Raw genomic sequence first — 20,710 nt, 5'->3', positions numbered from 1 at the left:
ATACCATCTGCTTTAGCTCTGCAGTGGGAGTTATTCACAACAGTCACAGCAGAGGGCCCTCGGCCAGTTTATGCTTTCATTGAGTAAAGTGCGGACACTTTCACGGCGCCGGTTGACGGTCACTGTTTAAAGAGTCTGACCCAGATGAGAGTATGATAAATGACTTAAGATTATACAGTGCTCGTTCAAGTTCAAAATGATGTTTATACTGCAGAAATATATGCACTATTTTCATTGAGCATTCTTAAAAGAGATCTCTACCAAACTGAATACTTCAATTTGGTTATTGCTTCAGTTTCAACAAAGCTAGCACCCTTAAATGACTGAATGGTATATAGTGTGCTAGCCCATATATTGGTTAAACTTCTCCACAATAAAATGTTCTAAGGGTGCACAAAAAGTCAGTTTATGGCTACTTCACAAATATTTGCTGGTGGTAAACACAGGTGGGTTTTCCAGGAAAAAAACATCTTGGGGCCAAAGACCTACTTTGCATTTCAAGAACCGAGGGCAAACATTTCTTGGAATAAATAAAGGAAAAGCTACAAGCTGCTTCCCAGATGGAGCATTTAAGTCTGATAGTATACTGTTGCTTTTATGCTACTCGACTGCCAAGTGATCTCCTGAGGAGTACGGTGAAAAAACCCTGTAGCAATTACTCCTTTCCCCCAAATGTACTGCCAGAATGGTGCGGATTACAACTGTAAAACGCAATGCTCCATCAAACCTCTGAGCAAATCATGGAAAAGTCCTCTTGCATACCAGCTGTCTTTACATGCATTAATTAGTTCTAGAATTAGGTCGAAATCAATGACCCTGATCCTTGACCCCGGTGTTGTACACCAACTGGGAACACTCAGCAGCTGTTAGCATCAGAGTCAGGACAAAGCCAGGTCAAGCTTGTTGGCTTGTCTTCTTCAACTTCAAATTCCTCTTTTCTCTTTAAGTATTGTGGTCAAAATGAAGGCTTTTCTTAGGAATCCTCATATGGAAGAAGAATGACATTTATTGAATATGCCATTTACTGAGTTGCTGAATATTTCTTGTCAGAGGAGTTGGACATGGGGTGATTTTTTTTAGTCGTCTGGGGTTATGAGAAAGGATGCAAATGTAAAATCTGCAGGATTCAGACTGTGCTTAGTGTGTGAGTTGAACTTGGCCTGAATTTGACAAGCAAGGGTGAAGGTAGAAGGAGAGAAAAGAGAAAGCACTGTGGGTGCAAATCAATAGAAACAAAGACTCAATTACAGAGATATGCACGAAAGAGAGGTGGTAAAATATTAACAACCCTTATTAAAGGCATTTAGAAACACTCGGCATGGGTAAACACTTCGATCTGCCAGCTTTTACTCACCTTGTAAAAGATTTGGAACGGATGACTAAACCACATGTTCATCTTTGCTTTAACTTCTACCACATTCAAACGTCAATTCGAAGAGGTGAAATAAAGGTTTTTGGTTTGTAAAACACACGTAAAAATAGCCAAGGTCTCTGCTCCATCTGCTGCGCCGCGTGATGGAAACACCAGCACTGTTTTTGACGTCAAGGTTAGTAGCTTCAAACATGATTGTATCTGCATTATTCAGACTGTTTCTCCACAGAGAACATCGTTAACGCGTGTATCAGAGACGCTCGGAGTTCTCTTCACTTCGGCCGTTTGACATTTTTACAGCAAATGTGAAACAAATGGAGTAAAAGCTATAATATTTTGTTATTACAGGCACACTTCATCGTGTTGGGTATACAGTTCAGAGTGAGTGTCAGACTTGGAAAGAAGCCAGCGAGGTCTGCCTTTCCAGAGATGTCTCCACTTTATTTGATGTTGTAGAGAAAAGGCAGATGATAAGGCAGACTGGGATTCACCTCCTTTCTCATTCTAATGGCGAATTGTATTGAAATGTTTGACTACAGAACCAACAGCTTCGAGTGCTGAGGCCTATCAAGCAAGAAAGTCAATGCTAAATGACAGCATGGGTGCCATAGCAAAAGTATTGGACATGAAACTACAGTATCAGTTACTTAGTAAAAAGCCAATACCAAAAGAAAGATGGCTATTGATGGTGCATGCCCGTTTGTATTGGTTCCAACTCCGACAAACTGGTCTATAACTTCTACATGTGCATGAAATTAAACTGTAATTCTTCGCCTTGGGAAACACCCTCAGCCTCTTTCTTCTCTGTGATGATAAATAGTGTTTCCCAAATGAGCAGCTTGATTTACTTCGATCGTTAAGGTAACCCAATCCAAAGGAAAATGTTACGATTCCACCTTAAAGCCCGTCTAAAGATTTAAGCCTGCAGGCGCATGTGTGTATGAGTGTGTGATTTGTTTCATGAGTGTAAAGCTTTCCAGATTTAGACGCTGGCCTCCGTCATCCTATGAGGAGGAGGTCGCACCTAGCTGTTAGCATCCGTAAAAAGCTCCAGTAAGTACCTGCTGGCAGCCTGACAGCCTCTTTGATGCTAAACATCTGACCTGCAGCTCATTTCCTCATCCGGGGGATAGAGAACAGCATGATCCCATTCCCTAAACATACAGATCTGATAATCAGGATGTCCTTAATCAATCTCTCTCATTTGATTCATTATGACATCAGCTAGCGCTTTAGCTTTGGAGATGTTAGAGGACGCAGAGGTTTTGTTTGTTTTGTCGTTAACCATTTCTGCTTCAATTAAAACCGTTTGCAAAAGATCGGAATCGGGAGGAAAAAAATCGGGGATCAGGATTTTTTTTTTAATTTTTTTTTTTTTATAAATACTTTTATTTAAATTTTGTATTCAATGTTACAAAACAAAAATGACCATGTTCAAGTCTTAAAGTCATCCTGAGGCCTTAGTTTTGGTTTCAAATTACACAACATCATGTATGTGTTGCTTCTNATGCAGTAAAAACCAAAACACCTGGGATATTTGGGGATGTCCTTAACGTTAAGAAATACTCAAGATGCTGAGAGTTCAGTTGAATTGAGTGAACATTTGAGTTGCATACAATTAACATCTTCTTAACTTCTTCAGTTATAGTTGACGGTTGCTGCTCAACGAACATATAAGAAGCATGTTTCTGAAACCACAGTTTCCCATGATAAATGAGTGAAGACCTCGGTCATAATCCTGACAGAAAACATGTTCACTTCAGAGCTCCAGGGTTAAGACAATCCAAGGCTGTAATAATAGTAATAACCGTATTACAGCCTGTCCCCCTCTTCATGTTCCAGACCATTACGTCTACATTGCATCATCTGTTGGAAACTTTACTGAAGGTCTTGAAGCCCTCAGCGGACTTCATATCAGAGCAGGGGTGAGCTGTTTTAAAAGCTTGCCATCAAAAACGTCTTCTGTGGGAGTGAGATCAACGCTGCTGAGTTTACCACTAAAGTACATGCAATGTCTGGTCAAATGAATAATACAGCCTGCTAGTTTTATGTGCAAACATTTGGCTGCATCCTGCATTTACAGTCAATCTTACAAATCTATAAACTATCCTATCTTTAAACCTCAAATCCCCAGCAACCACCGAGATAAAACTGCTCCCTCTCAGTAGCTCTTACTAATACAAAGTGTCTTAAATTGCTGCAATGATTACAGTCTCGAAATATATCAGCTTGAGTGTTAAGTATAAATGCTTCTGATTTAACATCTAAAATACTTGCAAAATCAGGCCTATTTAATATTGCGTTCACAATCAGTAGAAGGTTATTCATGTTTCAAAAGCGATTGTCCAGTGTGTGTTATTTGTGGAGAGGAAATTGAACCAGAGTTTATATTTCATATCTGCTGCCAGTGGAGAGTTATCAAATCCAGGGTTTCCTGCAGAACACAGAAAATCTCCTCAGGCAAAAACTAAATCTCATCAAATTGATGCTCTTCCTTTAGGCCGGGTTGCCAGGTTTGAATAAGCTGTGAAACTTTGCTGAGGATGCCAGGGTTCAAATGCAATGAGACAAAACTGCAAGCTCGTTTAGAAGGTCGTTTGTAAGCACAGAGGCTTTGGAAAAGTGTGTATTTGTATCTAAATGTATCGTAGAGTAGACCATACATACAAGGACTGCTTGAAAAACACAATGCAGCGCCAGAAGTCTTTTGGCAGGATTACATACATGCATCGATGGAAGAGGCCTTTGTTATGTATTAGAGCATCAGATTATAAATATATAGGGTGCCAAAAACGAAATTGTAAATCTGTAATGGATTAAAGAATAAAGCATATTGGAGTTGACTAGTTTACAACTGTCTCCCTACCAGAGAAAACTCTGCGCCCACCAGATAAACCACGGTCAATTCTACCAGCGTTTCATAGCAGTTCAATTCATGTGTCTGTTTGCCAGATACAAGCTTCTAACCAACATGATTTCCATTAAAACCACAGCCTACAGCTCGACTACACTGCCAAGTTTCAATCACGTTTTATTGGTACGACAGAACCACGAGGGAAGTAGTAGTTATTAGCAGATTTTGGGAAGGCAAATTACTTGAAACCAGGACCACTTATGGTAAATAAACAGCTACATTCTGCTGATTATGTCAGTTCCTAAAATGCCACTGTCCGATAAGAGTGACAATGACTCTGGGGTGCTGGAAATAAGCCGCTGCAACAGAAAGATAAACGCATTTTTTGGAAAGCATTGACTAAATAAGAACTAAGCTCTTGTTTCATTGGGAGGTTGGAAACACATTGGTTTGTCTCTACACTTTGATAAAAGAGGCCATTAAAAAAGCACATAGGGTGGTCTTCGTCCATCTGACTCGATTTGGATGACTTCATCCTGATCCAAATGAATCTTAGTTTTGAGTCTAGTACATCTAAAAGCCTGACCAAAGTGTGCACATGAAGAGCAGCCCGGTAAAGTGCAATAAAAACATCAGTGCTGTTTGCAGAGGCTGAATAGGGGTTGAACGAACTCTCACATTTGAAAGCTTTTTGGAAAAAGGATCTGTTTTTCTTTCTACTCTTTTCAAAAGGGGCTTCTAAAAGCTTCAGGGTCTGATGGATGGACTGACGACAGCATCGTTCAACCAAGTACTAAAGAAGAAGTAGAAGAAGAAGAGCTCTTACTCACTCACATAAAATAACATTTGAAGGACTTATTTAAAGGCATGATGAAAAAGCATGAAACAGGCACAGCTACTCAGATTTATACTTGCTCTGTTTACCCATTGTTTGAGAAAACAAAACCAGCCTGATACAATCTCTTCCACATTATTTGTCAATTTCAATATTAAGAAACCAAAGTCTGTGGGAATAAAACCACAAAATAAACACATTTTTAAGATATATATATATAGATACAAGCCTGGTTCTCATTTAAACAAATGTGAACAAATGTGAAACTTTCCATTTTTTAATAAAGTAAGGGTGCAACAAAACTGGACCAACATCTCTATCATCAACATATTACAGTCTGCAATGAGAAGACACACCAATCTGAGATTTCTGTTTTAAATCACACTTTGTTTACAAAGTGGGATATAATCAAAATCACATCTCTGGCCACTTTTGCTCATTAGAGTCTTTCAGATTCATCTCAGGCTGAGGTCCAACTTTGACAGTGATGAAAAAGAGCGGGGAAATGAAAAACACCCAAAACACTTCCTCTCATAAACATTGAAGCTGAAGGATGGATATTTAGGATCCCTTCGGGACAACATGTGTCCATTTTAAAGAGTCTTTTTATTCCAAACATTGGACAAGTATAATTGAGACCTCAACAGCTCAGGACACGTCATTACGTCAGAACTAATCCCTATTCCAACACATATTAACCAGAGCCATATTAAACTCATCCATCGACTCAATCCACCGATTCAGAGTTTAACAAAGTTAGGAAACCGTCACTAGATTGTTCACTTCATTTACGAGACAAACAGTTGAGCTTATTTTTGCAGCCTTCTTGAATCCATATAATAAGCTTGCAAACTAACGTCAAATCTATGTTTGAATGCAATGTGTTGCTGCAAAATCCCAAATTGCTGTAATTTTCTCCAGAAATTTGTACGAAAAATGTTACGAAAAAATCCAACAAATGGTAACCCTCCACATTGCCGGGAAGAGTGTGTAATTCGAATTAGATGCCCTACTACTAAAGAAAATCACAAAATATTTTTCATGTTTGCACCTCTATTTGTAAAAGTCTTACAGAATTAAAGATATAAATACAACTTTTAAAAAAGCAGCGTGGTAATCTGTAGTATCAGTAACACAGTCTTATCTAATGTTTTCCACCACTGAGGGATTTCTTTATGTGTTGGTGGAAAGGTGGTTTTGAAGTAATGGAAGTATATAAACGACAGCGAGACAGGTCATTACTGACACAATAAGATCAGATCAACAGCACATACATCAATTCAGGCAGTGACACATGAAGAAGGGTAACGAAAAATACGGTTATCAAACAGAAACGAGAGAATGGTAAAATGCAGATGTTTGTTGATATTGACTGAGACCATGGTGGGATTTTCAGGAAGTGGGTTGACAGTGTGTTCAAAAACAACGCAGCTGCAGACCAGCTGAGCGCACACACAAACAGGGACACACACACAAACAGGGACACACACACAAACAGGGACACACACACACAAACGCCACAAAAACCACAAACAACACCAACACTAATCCCACCTCCCACTGGGAATCAATCTACAGGTGCTTTTCCGGGAATCTTTCTGTCACTTTTGGTACTGCTCTACCCCTTTATACACTTAGAGATGCAAAATATAAAGGGTACATAAAAAAATAATAGCAACCATGTTTTTTCTTACGTGCCATTTCCTGTATTTCAGGTTGTATGGAAACAAGAAATAAAGGTAACTTCAAAAGTGAGTCTGTGGTGCAACGTTTGCACACGACACTGTCTTTGAAGTATACTCTTTTGTTTGCCGATGACCAGAAGTCATCAATCAGATGGACACGGGACAAAACCAGAGCCTTTTACGGGGTCAAGGTTGGGGAAACACTTCCTTTATCTTTGACACTAACTTCCTGGTTAGATGCAACACACTGATCAAACAACCAGAGGTCAATAATAGTGGGCAAAGGTAGTAGAGTGAAAATGTAAGCTTTCATTAGAGGAGCGCTATTCCATGGCAACACAAACTATGTGCAACTCCTTTATATTAATTATACGATGAACACTCTTTTTGAAATGCATTAACATTTGAGTGCCACACACAGCGGCCCTGCACTCCACCCTCCCTAACAGACACCTGCTTGTTTCTAACCCGTCTTCCCGACCTGACGGACACTTTCCAGACTGTTCAAAACTCCATGTTTTCACCCATCGAGCTTCTGTGGTGCAGAACCCAGGAAACCGGGCCACTCCCAGAAAAACAAACACACTAATTCATTCCACTTTAAATTACAGTAAATTGCCGTTTTGATGCACTTGTAATCCCATCTGACGACAACTTGGCGGTATTACCCAAAGGAATGCAGGAAAGTTCATATGTTATATCATTTTATCCAGTCAAATGTCCTCATAGTACACAGGATGCACTGTGACATGCCCTTTACAGCTGTAACCATGTTTATGTGCTGTAATGTTCCAACACTCAGCTACAGAGAGGGATTTTCTATTCATCCTGCGTCACACTCTCTCAAAACGTCAATGGGCACAGTGTATGATAGGCCATTAAACAGCTTTATATGAGAAACTGGTAGCCCTGCTCAGTGGGTGTTCTGGGGATAGAAAGTGTTTCAATTACACTTTTTCTTGCTGGTCTGGGGAATGTATTACAACTATTTGCCATTCTTAAAAAACAAGCCTGCTCCTCGAAGATTTGCTGTGTAAATGCACCAATTACACCATCTGCAGCAGAGTTGACCTACGGCCTGTGTGGATGCTTAACGTTGTTAAAAAAAAACGTGTTGGAAGAATTAAGACATGGGGTTTGTTCCCTTCAGTTCTGTATTTACTGCATGAGCACTTGACAATTCAAAAAGAAGATGGGGGGGGATCTTTAAAAGCATCAAGCCCATTATTTTATAATCAGTCCATGTATGAAAGGCAACACAGAAGAAGAAAAAACGAAATGACAGATAAACAAACCCATGCAGATACATAATCATATAAAGATGTCTCCGCTGAGTGTAATGAATGGTGGAGGAGTCCTGGTCAACCAACTTTGGTATTTGGGTGGCATAACACACATTCAGTGTTGTTGGCTACAGTAAACGGTAATAAATATCCATGACAAATCCCCTCGGTAGCTCTCTGTATTTACAGGAAACATAGAATCATATAGCCCTCTGCTAGACGTTCCATGGAAAGACAGCATAGCTCAAAACAGCAGCAGAAAGGAGGCAGAGTGCTCTTCCTTCAAACATTATTTTGAAGGCCATGGAAAGAGAAAAGTCATCCACATCAAACGTGGCGTTCAGGACATTCAGGGAAAAGCTCTTTGATGGCCAACGCTTTGATTTCAATGAGGGGTGACTGATGTCAGGATAAGGTCAAAGTAATTGACGTTTAGATAAGATATGTTATTTCAAGAGATGTTGATGATGCAGGAATTCTCTTTTTGGAAAAACTATGGTGAATCTTTTCTGTCATCTATTCATAAATTATTACAAATCCACTTAATGTTTTGCTAAAATAGAATAGACAGCAATATACTATAAGGGTACAAAGGACGGGGGTCAAAGTGACATTTGGCGTCACACAGAAACTCTTCCCCGCCCTGTGCATCCTACACTTTGTACTTCCTGTTTTTGTTCTCTGGTGTCAGGCTTTGAAGAAACGTATTAATCTCCTCCAACTCTGTGTCCAGGACTCAAAATAGTGGCTTGTTTTGTTCAGGGTAAATTTAGCAATTCCTGTTTACCCTCCAGGATAACGCACATGTTTTTATTTGAGGGTTTGTTTTAGATTATCTGCAGATATAAAACATTGAGACCCAGAAACTCTAGAGCAGCGTTTAAAGTGTTCAGTGAGCGGACTCACTGATCAAAGCTGACAGCAATATTTTAGTGCTTTTACATTGTAACGCAAATCAAGTTCCACAACATTATGTCTCACTAAGAAGAAGTCACAAACAACAACAAACTGCATTAATTATAAGTGAAAGAAATGAATCAGGAGCCAAAGAGAACAGATGTTAAATTGGACGATATTTATAAGTTAGTGGAAGTAAACAGGAACAGTCTGGGATGCAGATATTATATAACACAAACAACCTGCAGCACATCTGGAATCAGTTTAGACTTGCTGACAAATAAAACAGCGCCATGACGAGCTAGTGTTACTCTACCAAGAAGCAACAAACAAGTTTAAATACAGTTAAAGACAAACTAATATAAAGCAGAAAAAGAAGATCATTTATAAATCTGTTTACATTTTCTGCCAATCATGGTTTTGAATGTTTCAGGTTAAAAATGGCCCTAATCCAAAGACATCAGGGCTTTCACTTTGGACATCTCTTAGTTTACTTTTCCGTTAAAAAAGGAAGGTTTTACGCTTAACTAAGATCCTGGCTTTTCTACCCTGATTTAAATTGTCAAGAGAGACTGTTCTTTATTTTGTAAAAGGAAAGTCTGAACCCCCAAACATGCTAATCCATTCATCTTGCTTTCTCTATGCTTCAACTCATTGTCAGGGCATATGTACAAAAAGTAATATGCTAAAAATCAAACCTAAATCCTAAGGGATATCGTGACGTCACGGAAAAGTTGTATATTGTTTTAGTTAAAGCTATATCGTCAGTTAGGGAATTTTGAAGTAGCCCATCTGTTCATTCACCTTCAATATGTACCCACATTATTCTTGAGCCAAACACAGGAAATGTTCGATCACTGTACGTGATGAAAGCATCAGCTTAATAGTCAAAAATGAGAACATAGATTTTGTGTTATGGCATTCTATCCTACAGTTCACTTTTAATGTGAGCATCTGCTAAGAGTCTTGGATTTACACATTATTTAAACCATTACATCATAATACAGCCCACTTGCACATTGACATGCAGAGTATAAATCATACAGTCAATGGTATAAACACATCTGCACGGGCAGAGAAACATCTGGCCACTTTCAGTCCAATGTTAAGCGAGTTATCATGATGTCCTTTGGTTGTTTTTAAATTGGTGACAGCTTTGGTGCTCAGTGTTGTGACTGTTTCCTGCTGAGTATCATGTGTGCCAAGCAAAAATAAAAAAATCGTTCCTACACTGGGTATAAGGTGACTCACTAGTGCGTTACATCATGCGCTGGATGGAAACAAACCGGACATTAGTTTATAGGAAAACGCCACACACTTTAAAAGTCTCCAATGTTTTTCTTGCTCATTCATGAAATCATTGTTGGAGAATCTTACAGTCAAAATGTAACTTTTAATCAAAACCTTACATGCTGTCCCGATGAACTACATCCAACTAAAGCCAAGCCAGTCTGGTTAAGTCAGGAATTGAGGACAAATGAAAGGTTTTACATAGGGATGTCCCGATCACCTTTTTTTGCTCCCGATCCGATTCCGATCATTTGATTTTGACAATTTGCCGATACCGATTTTTCCCGATCCGATCTTTATGCAATGCATTAAGAGAAAAAAAAGAAAAAAAGCATTCAAGTTGTCCCTTAAGGTTATTTTTTTATTTAAATTGGATATTCTATCCAACATGGATATAGCTTCTTTCTTTCACAGCAGCATTGGATCAGTTCAGTTGTGCAGCATTGGATCAAAACAAAATAAAGCTTTCAGTACTCGTTAGCTTACTGATACAATTAGACACTGCGCCCACTCTGTTGCCAGATTTGAAGACATAACGCAACCAGGGTCTATGAAAACAAGCCCACAAAGAAGCAAACATTACATGATGTGTGTAATTTTGAACCAAAAAACTAAGCCTCAGGATGACTTTAAGACTTGAACATGGTCATATTTGTTTTGTAACATTGAATAAAAAAAATAAAAAAAAGTATTTAAAAAAAATAAAAAATAAATAAATCCCGATCCCCGATTTTTTTCTCCCGATTCCGATCTTTTGAAAATCACGTGATCGGCTCCGATCCCCGATCACGTGATCGGATCGGGACATCTCTAGTTTTACACATTACTTCTTATACTCAGGGTCATCTTTATTCTGCTGACAATCTGAAAGAAGAGCTGAAGTGTTAAGCTACCTACATCAGATGGATTTTGGGTTAAAAAGAAAACAAAGATATCGGTGTAGAAAGCCAAGTTTCATGAAGAGCTCCTGACCATCTCAACATTCCTATTGTGTTTTACTGTCTCGTTCTTTCTTTCTGTCAACTGTCATCTATGCTTATGTCAAATTCTCCCCATATTGACCTGTGCTTCATTTCTTAGTTGATTTAGGACTAATATTGAAGTAAACGTTGTGGAAGTCAAACGTTGATCCTGCTTGCAAGTCGAGAAGGAAAAAAGCAGAGAAACTTGAGGTGGGGGAGGGGAAGTTATAAAAAGAGCAAACGCACTCAGTTGACCTTCCCTGAATAAACAACTGAGAAAACAGGAAAATAATGAGTCCTTTGAAGGTAGACCAAATTTGGTTTTCCAGTAACATACTACCCGAGTCATTTTTATTATCGATTTCAATTTGGAAGTCAATTTTCAATGATCCATCTTGAATCACTTTTAAGTCAAAGTTCACCCTTTTTACTGTGTGATTACTTGTCTAGCAACACCCTTCATTCTCTTCAGTGATCTCCAAGGACATCATCACAATCGTCTTCCTCATTCTCCTCGTCATCATGATTATCCTCCCAATCACCACATTCTCTGAGACTCACATCAGCCGCCACATCATCACACTCATTATCCCTAATAGCCCGCTGTGTCCCGCTGTCCCATCAACATCCTTAAAACCATTATCATTTGTGAATAATTACCATGTGTACAGCAGATGTGCGTCTTTGTTTGGTGTGTGTGGTATACAGTATACGTGTGTATACATGTGTGTGCACAGTTAGCATGTCAGGCTAAAGAGGTTTTATTGAATTCTGCTTTCAACATGCTGCTCGTTAGCAAAAATTAAAAGCAGCTACTACCCAGAGTATGCTTTTATGATTCTTCCGTAATATTAGTTAATGAAAAACAAAAGCGAAGATTATGATGCCTTCAAAGCACAAGAGGGTTAAATGCAATTTATTAAGTTGTTGTTGTTGTTGTTTTTTAACATCTACTGAAATATATTCAACTGTAAACTCTTATTCTTGATTAATTTACTTACTTTTTATGTATTGTTCTGGTTTACTTAGCCTTATTTACAGATCTATTGATACGTATATCCACACTCATTCTGCCTATGATACTTCGTTTCTCTCATTATCATTCACACAATGTGTTTGGGCAGCTCTTGTCTGATGACGCACAGCACACACACACACACACACACACACACACACCCACACACACACACACACACACACACACACACACACACACACACCACACACAACTTACTTAGCCCTTATTTACAGATCTATTGATACGTATATCCATCACTCATTCTGCCTATGTATACTTTCTTTCTCTCATTATCATTCACACAATTGTGTTTTGGCAGCTCTTAGTTCTGATGACGCACACACACACACACACACACACACACACACACACACACACACACACACACACACACACACAGCTGAAAGTGGCTGAATACACTATTTCCCACAAAGGGAAAGGATTATATCCGCTATATTTCAACAATTGCGCACAGAAATGTGAATGTTGCCACGGCGACAGCTCTGTTTTCAAGAATATTTACAGCTGGAAATATTTGTCCCTGGTGCTCTCTTACTCTCTCTCTCTTTGGCAAGTAACCCAGCATGCATGCAAACACACACTCTTTTTCCCCTCCTCTTGAAAAAGTGAATCATTCATGGCAGAGGATTATGAACATGGCAAAAGCACAAGCAGCCTCTGCAGGATCAACGGTGGAGAAAACTGGACCGTAAAATCACCCTTAAAAACATTTCTTCAGTCAGACTACATGAACTGAGCTCCACCTCCTCACACACATCCATCATCAAGTTGTGCTGTTCTGCAAGCATTTACTTCTTCAACCACTTTTGAGTAAAAAAATCATTCCTACAAGATCATATTTCCCTCGGTATCATAATTGGGGACAGGGTTTTATAGCTAAGCGGTTTCACATTCTGAGCCAAAGTAGTGTTTAATTCAAGATGTCAGACTCTCACAATTAAGCTCCACGGGGCCACATTAGCTAAAGAGACCCAGCAATTATTCCACCGGGCCCACACAATGCTGCTTTTGTGACATGGAGCTCCTTGTGGTGATCAGGTCAAGATATACACACATACACACACACCCACACACATATACATACACACACAGACACACACACATAGAGTTGCAAATGCCAAACTGGATTCCAGCACACTGACGAAAGCAGTGATGCATATTAGACTTGTCTGAAGGCCAGCATGAAAACTAATGAAAATGACGCTATGACTTAATTGACATGAACTTCTTCTCAGACAAGCACTTTCCAACACACTCAGTAGCATGACATCAATCTTTACTACCTTAATTGTGCGGTGCTACCGATTGCCTTGTCTGTCAGCGTGCACGTTGTGAGGTTTTGTCTGTTTCCAATTGCAATGGAAAAGAGAAGTTCATTTTTGCTCTAATTGGGACCATGTTGAAGAATCCTGATTGATCCATTCATCATGGAGAAAATCTAGATTTAAGCTGTGCAAACAGACTGCAAAGCTCCGCAGGGACTCTGAGAAACACATCAGTCAAGATATAATTGAAAACATCATAGAGCACAGAGGCCGGCAGGTATCTTTCTCATGGGTTTTAAAAGGTCATCAAGATCATCTAAAAACAATGGCTTCCAACAATTTGAAAAGTTTGGGGGTTGCCATGTTTCAGTGTTATACTCCCAGTATAAACAGAGGCTTTGGACCTAGACCAATCCGACATTAAGCATCCCATGGGACCAACTGATCTTATCAAATGGGGGTTTAATGCATCCATACCCTCAAAATACAGACTTAAAACCCCTTAAGACTTTCCCATGGTCTGGAGTATGTTGCCACTTTACTTATTATGTCAGTTGAGAGTCGAAACGTCCAAATGTTATTGTTTCAATATCACACCATAGGGACTAAATGTGTGTCTACTTTCTGCTACTAAATAATGAGTAAATAGAGCACTTGGTTTGCCTTTCTCAATCAATCGTAAGCAAGAACAACCCTACTTAAACATTCCTCTAAATACATTGAAAAGTAACTGAACATTCATTGAGTTACGATCCTCCTGTAAAAGCACACCAGTCTTTCCGTAATGAAAGCATCTTTCTCAAAATATCATCCTGTGCAACACATTTAGTTTCCAGGAGCAGAGCGAAACAGTTTCACCATTCATTCATATTCGGCAGTCAAACTCCTGAGCCAGCAGAAAGTTCTCCAACAGCAGAAGAAGAAACACATGATCCAGCAATAAGAGACAAACGCAGAGAGCACATACCTTCCAACAGCTGAGCGGAGGAGCGATGGCTGCAGAACCGGAGCACTAGCAGAAATATTCCAAAGAACCAGGGAGGAATGCTGTAAAGAAAAACAAAAAAAAGAGTTAGGAAACTGACTTAAAACTACTTTTTGATTGGGAACAAAGTGCCTTTCATTTACCGTGAAGTCATCTTCAGTGACGGTAAGCTTAGATCCAAACTAAAGTTGTCCTGTTCATGTGTAAGAGAGAGAGATGGAGCTCACTCTGCCTGCCCCACTCACTCACTCCAAACTAAAAGCCTCACACTCTCCTCCTCCTCCTCCTCCTCTCTCTCTCTCTTTCTGGTTCACAGTCAAACAAAGGCAGCTTCAGTGATTCGGACTCAAGGGGCCCTCGCAAAACTGAAATCCGACTCCGCGTGTCTCTCTGTGGACCACCGCTTTTCTAATTCAGCCCTCCCCTTAGAAATCACAACTCCAAATACAAATTAACACACTCCGGTGAAGTCCTCCTTCTCATTGGTGTGGTTTCTCTCACTGTCGCGCTTTAAAAACACTTTTCTTGTGTGGCCTTGACGGGAGGAGGTGTTTCAGAGGCTGCAACATCAAGACCAAATCTTAGAGACATCATTGGATCAAAGCAAATATTCAAACAATTAAAAACAAAAGCTTATCACTGGCATTAGAGGAATGTGTTGTTATTCATCACAGCCCAAGCCACAAAAAACTGCTTGATGTCAATTCCAAATGTTACGTTGAATGCATTAAAGCATTTCTGGACAATGATACTGCTTTTAAAAACATTGCATTTTCAATTGGTTTCTTTTGGAGTAATCTTGAGGAATTCTATACCATGTCCTGAATTATTTCACTGGGAGGCCACAGTGAGGTTAATAAACTGTGTGTATATATATTAGGGATGTCCCGATCACCTTTTTTTGCTCCCGATCCGATTCCGATCATTTGATTTTCACGATTTGCCGGATTTTTCCCGATCCGATCTTTATGCAATGCATTAAGAGAAAAAAAAGCATTCAAGTTGTCCCTTAAGGTTATTTTTTTATTTAAATTGGATATTCTATCCAACATGGATATAGCTTCTTTTTTTCACAGCAGCATTGGATCAAAACAAAATAAAGCTTATCAGTACTCGTTAGCTTACTGCTACAATTAGACACTGCGCCCTGCCCACTCTTTTGCCAGATTTGAGAGAAATAAGCAACCAGGTCTATGAAAACAAGCCCCAAAGAAGCAACACATACATGATGTTGTGTAATTTGAAACCAAAACTAAGGCCTCAGGATGACTTTAAGACTTGAACATGGTCATTTTTGTTTTGTAATATTGAAGAAAAAAAAAAAAAGAAAAAAAAATCCGATCCTCGATTTTTTTGTCCCGATTCCGATCTTTTGAAAATCACGTGATCGGCTCCGATCCCCGATCACGTGATCGGATCGGGACATCTCTAATATTTATACATACGATACGATATATTATACGAGACAAATATCACCTGTTAAGAAACAGTTTGCCACAAATCCAGAACGTCTTTACTCTCAAAACGTGGGTGGTGATCAGTCCGATGCAACAAAAGAACAACATCATCAACACAGTATGTAATCCTGAGAATACCAAACGTCTGCACTTTTCAGCTGCTCTCTCAAAAAGAAACAGAATTGCCACACAAATACATTTCATGAATAAGAAAGTAGACCCCACAATGGTAATACGCTTTCCATGAACTAAGAGAATAGATTGAGCAGAAAATGTCCAGGTGTATTTAAGTCGAGGTGAGTAATCGTCTATCGTTTTCTCGGCTGGCGATGATACCATCAGTGATTAATCTGCCTCGATGTCTGGACTCAAGAGCAAGATGACATGTCTGCCAACAAACAAGGACAAACATCCAGGAGTCTAGCTGCAGGAGCCAGTGTGGTGAGGGGACGTCTGATAAAGATGTGTTCAGACCTTGTTTCTGACAGCTCAGACAGATAACAGCCATCACGGCGTGTTAGTGAGTGATGTCAGTGATGTCAGTGATAAGCCATCCTCACTTCACCTCACTGCACTGACCTTACTTCACTGACCAGTGCTGTTGTCAGGCAACACTCCTCGTAAATCTGTTGCAACTGTGCCAAATCTTTAGCTAATGAGCATTCTTCATAAAACGTCAATTCATCAACAACTTTCTACCAGAATTTCAAATGTAAGCTGGGATGTAAAGGAGAAACCTTGAGAGTCAGTATTGGTGACCGGGCCTCTTTTTGTGTACCCTAAACAAGGATTTCTTGGTATTGAAATACTGACCTCCATTACCCATAAGGGGTGAAAAACTCATTTCTCGGGAAGGATATTCATTACACAAAAAGTTGTCTTTCTTTTGGTGATTCAGAGTATACCACCTATAATATCATTTTGGTATTGGTATTACTATAGGGGCTGTTACACCAACACTAAGATGTGTTTACAACAATCAGTCACTATAAGCCTAATTTGAGGCCTTCATCACCAGGTGTTCTCATTGCTTCACAGGTGTCAGGCTTAGTCACAGTTTCTGAGTCACAGCAAGTGATGGAGTTCTGTTTTGATCAAAACAAGCAACTCACACATAAGAGTCTGTGTTTATCTTTCAGTCTTTTCATTTATACTTTAAAAGACAGCTGTTTGTTTGAGGTGCATCTCGTTGAATGCAAACAAATAGCACTTTGCTGTACTTTCATTTGCAGCACTGTCTTTGATGGTTGTTGGATTGTTTTTGCCATGTACGGTGACGAACTGACTTGTCAAACACTGACATCATTTTGCTACAATTTTTCTTTAGCTTGACCTTCATTGAGTATTTTTAGTGGCCCAAATCTAAATACACATGCAACATGGAACGAAAACTTCAGTTCCTTTTTTCGAAGTCCAGTTCTGTGACATCTCAAAAGGGCTCAAAGTGGATTTCCCAGTGCAATCTAGTTAGATATAACAACTGAAACGATGTGCTGAACAATGTTGGAAACGACAACATTTCTTCAATGGATGTTTGTTTTCTGAAAAACAATCTAAAAAGTATTGTTGGTTGCCTAGTATACTCTGACCGTTGCCCCCTTTACACCCACACTCAGACTACTTTAGCGATCTCACCTAAAGTCTGTATATTTGGTTGTAAACAAAGTGGAAAGCTCCCTCCTGTGAGGAGGGAAACAAGGAGACAAAGAGCAACAGTTTCTATGCAAAGAAAACAGTAACACAGAGGAGAGGGGGGGTGGGTGAGTGACTTCAGCCTGTGGGTGGCTGCAGATTAGAGAGGGGGGTCCAAGTCCGAGGTCTTTCTGCTATGAGTCAGAAAGATACCGGGCAGTCATCGCTCTTCAGCTGACTTTGTGAGAAAGCAGGCTGATCTGCCCCAGCTGACATCAAAACGCACCAATGAACAAAAAGAAAAACACATGTGTTGCCAGTGAAGGGCTCGGAGTCTGAAAGGAGGGATTTTCCATGTTGTTACGCTAAGCCAGTGGTTCTCAAACTTTTTCTGTCAGGCCCCCCCTTTGGAGAAAAAAAAAAGTCGGGCTCCCTCAACACAAATAGTCACGTAAAGGGCCAAGTTAACATTTATTAAAATACATCAATATGAACGTGAGCATTCTTTCTAGAACAGTGATAATAAAAACAAAGCTCCCCCGGGAAGATTCTTTTTTTAAATATTGAAGTTAAAAGCATCAATCTGGTGCACTTTGAGAGCAACATGAAGAGATCTATGGATACCTCTCTCAACACCCAGATGAAACAGAACTGGAAACAGATTTACTTTTTCTTTATGGATATTTTACAAATCACTCCCCTTTTAAACTTTTTTTTTTTTTTACCGTCATAGTATTTCATAACAGTTTTTCATTTATTCTCTTGTTTTTTTAATAACTATAATGATCATATAAACGTGTGCCTCGGAAATAATTGTTTACATTAATCGTGACCAAAACGTTTGAGACCCGGCAACTAGCTCGCTAGCACCAGAAGCTAACAACAACGATCTCCAGTACCGGTGCCCTCTCTCTCTCTCTGCTCGCGCACGCACACAAAATGGCTCGTGCCACACGCACACAGAGCCGAGCTTGAATGAAACACAGAGACCCAGACGTACTTGTACTTTATTGTAGCATCTTATTTTCGAATCAATCATTTTTCAAATTATTATTTTCTTTTTTCAAAACCATTTTTCCTCCTGGTCCCCCCTGTCATGCCTCTGCGCCCCCCACTTTGAGAAACACTGCTCTAAGCTGTTTGTGGTTTAATAGACTGCGGTGCTGCTGAAAGACACTCAGAAATGCAGTGGTCGACAAGAAGATACAATTCAAAGTATAAATAACAGAGTGTGAAATGAAACTTTAATGATATTTGATATCTCAATCCTGGATTAATAAGATATGATAAGGGTCCACCAAGAATCACATATCTTACACATTTCGTATGTAAACCTTTGCAATAAATCAGATTCTGAAAAGTCAGGTCTTTCAGAAAAAAAGAGCCAAGCAGTTCTGAGAAATGAAGAGTGAGGAAACTGTAATGGGGAACCAAACAGCCTCTCTGGATAAGAAGCGTTTTCTGCTGCTCATATTTCAAAATGCTCGTTATCAGAGGCCAGGATTCCTGGCAGAGACTCTGACTCTCAGGAAACTGTGATAAATGATGTGTGAGGAGAATACATGCTGAGCAATCAAGTGGTTGATATGTACATCAGTTCACAGCTAGTGCTTTGATAACTTAACATTATAATATCTAAATATAAGGATATGTGAAGTATACAGTTGTTTGTATTCTAAACATATGGTTGTGGTGGCATGTTTAACAGTGTTATGGAATCTTCTTCCATATTCTGACCAGCAAATGAGAATGCATTTGGATAAAAGAAAATATTCATTCCTCTGTGTTACCTTGACATTTCATTAATCATTTTTTTCAAGTGAGCAGAAGCTAGCTGCTTTTTGAGAAATAGCGTTGCTTCATTGTGTTTTTAGCCACGTATTAGTATTATTCTTGACTTTTCACGTTCGCTGCCTTCACACTGTGACTGACAAGGACTCCCCAGTCTTCAGGGTTTTTGAGTTGCAGCGGTCTGAAAGCCGGGGGCGTGTTGTGGGATCAAAGGTCACGCTTCATCTCAGAGAGGGATTGACGGTGAGGCTGCAGTATGTGCGGTCACACAGCAAACAACAAGTGCTTCTGGTGCTTTTTAAGCTGATATTCAAACACAATGTTAACAAAGGGGGCTACTGAAAACAAGAAGGGGTCCGCTATTCAGGGTCACAATGATTGGCAGGGACACGAGCTACAAGGTCGAGCTGCTTTTTAAAGTGAAAGATGAGCTTTAAATAACTTGATTTAGAGCCTGAATAGCCTACAGACGGAGGTACAAGAGAACAATATATTTGTTTATGATTGGGTTCAGAAAATAAGGATTAACAGACCACAAAGACAAATATGTGCTACAAACTTTAATCTCCATAGTTGGGAGTGACTTTTTTATGTTGTAAATAGACAGCTGTTCAATCAAACAACTCCAATACTGTTGTTTCATGTGTAGCTTGACAATGTTCTTGTCGGTTTTTAGAAGTGTGACACATTTTCTGGTCTGGAAAAAAGTGTTTTCAGCAGCCGAAATCCGATGAAAAACAAAAAATATCTGGCTTAAAATATGTATTAGCCACACTTTAATATTTTGTAGGAACATGACTGATTACAGGTTTTTAAGCTGCATGAGAACAGACCGTGCCACGCAGGGAGAAATGCCAAACGGTATTTTAAATCCCAATTATCTTCCGATCTACTGCTTCAGGGTTATCGTGTTCAGGTGCGATCGTGCTTACATGTGCTCATGGCTGTGAGTGTGAAATGTAAAGGAGTCCACTGACTTTATGTAAGGGATGATAGGAGTGCGTGTTTGAGAGCCTGGGCTCTGCATGGTAATTATGAAGTTAAATTATCATTCTGCGTTCGTGTTTAGCTTGGATTTCTAATGTAAGCAGCCTGGATGTCATGGAAACGTCAGTCAGGGTGGATTCAGAAGCAGCGGCCAGATATTGTTCATTCATTCTGCGCCTGGCTGTGCAGCTGCAGCTAGGAGCGGAAAGTGGTGGAAAATAAGAAAAAGTCCAAAACATGATGGAGTTCCCTTATAGGTTATAACATTGAGGGCTCTCTCAATGAAAACATCCTCCCCTCTGTCCTGAACCTTGGAGTGACCTTCACTAGCACTCTCAATGAAAACATCCTCCCCTCTGTCATGAACCTTGGAGTG

General features: G+C 39.6%; 1 long non-coding RNA gene across 1 annotated transcript in view; it reads right to left on the bottom strand.

Moving 5' to 3' along the window:
• The window catches only part of LOC104964498 (uncharacterized), a 15,876-nt gene extending 989 nt beyond the window's left edge, over positions 1-14,887 (bottom strand). The window contains exons 1-2 of the long non-coding RNA XR_800424.1: positions 14,611-14,887; positions 14,450-14,529 (exon numbers count right to left, since the gene is read on the bottom strand). This is a non-coding gene — a long non-coding RNA (uncharacterized lncRNA). The remainder of the gene's footprint in view (positions 1-14,449; positions 14,530-14,610) is intronic.
• Between the last annotated feature and the right edge of the window lie 5,823 nt (positions 14,888-20,710).

Source organism: Notothenia coriiceps, unplaced genomic scaffold, assembly GCF_000735185.1.
Source record: "Notothenia coriiceps isolate Sejong01 unplaced genomic scaffold, NC01 NC01_scaffold00037244, whole genome shotgun sequence".
Taxonomy (NCBI): Eukaryota; Metazoa; Chordata; class Actinopteri; order Perciformes; family Nototheniidae; genus Notothenia; species Notothenia coriiceps.
Note: the sequence above shows the minus strand (reverse complement) of the source record. Positions and strands in the feature narration are given on the sequence as shown.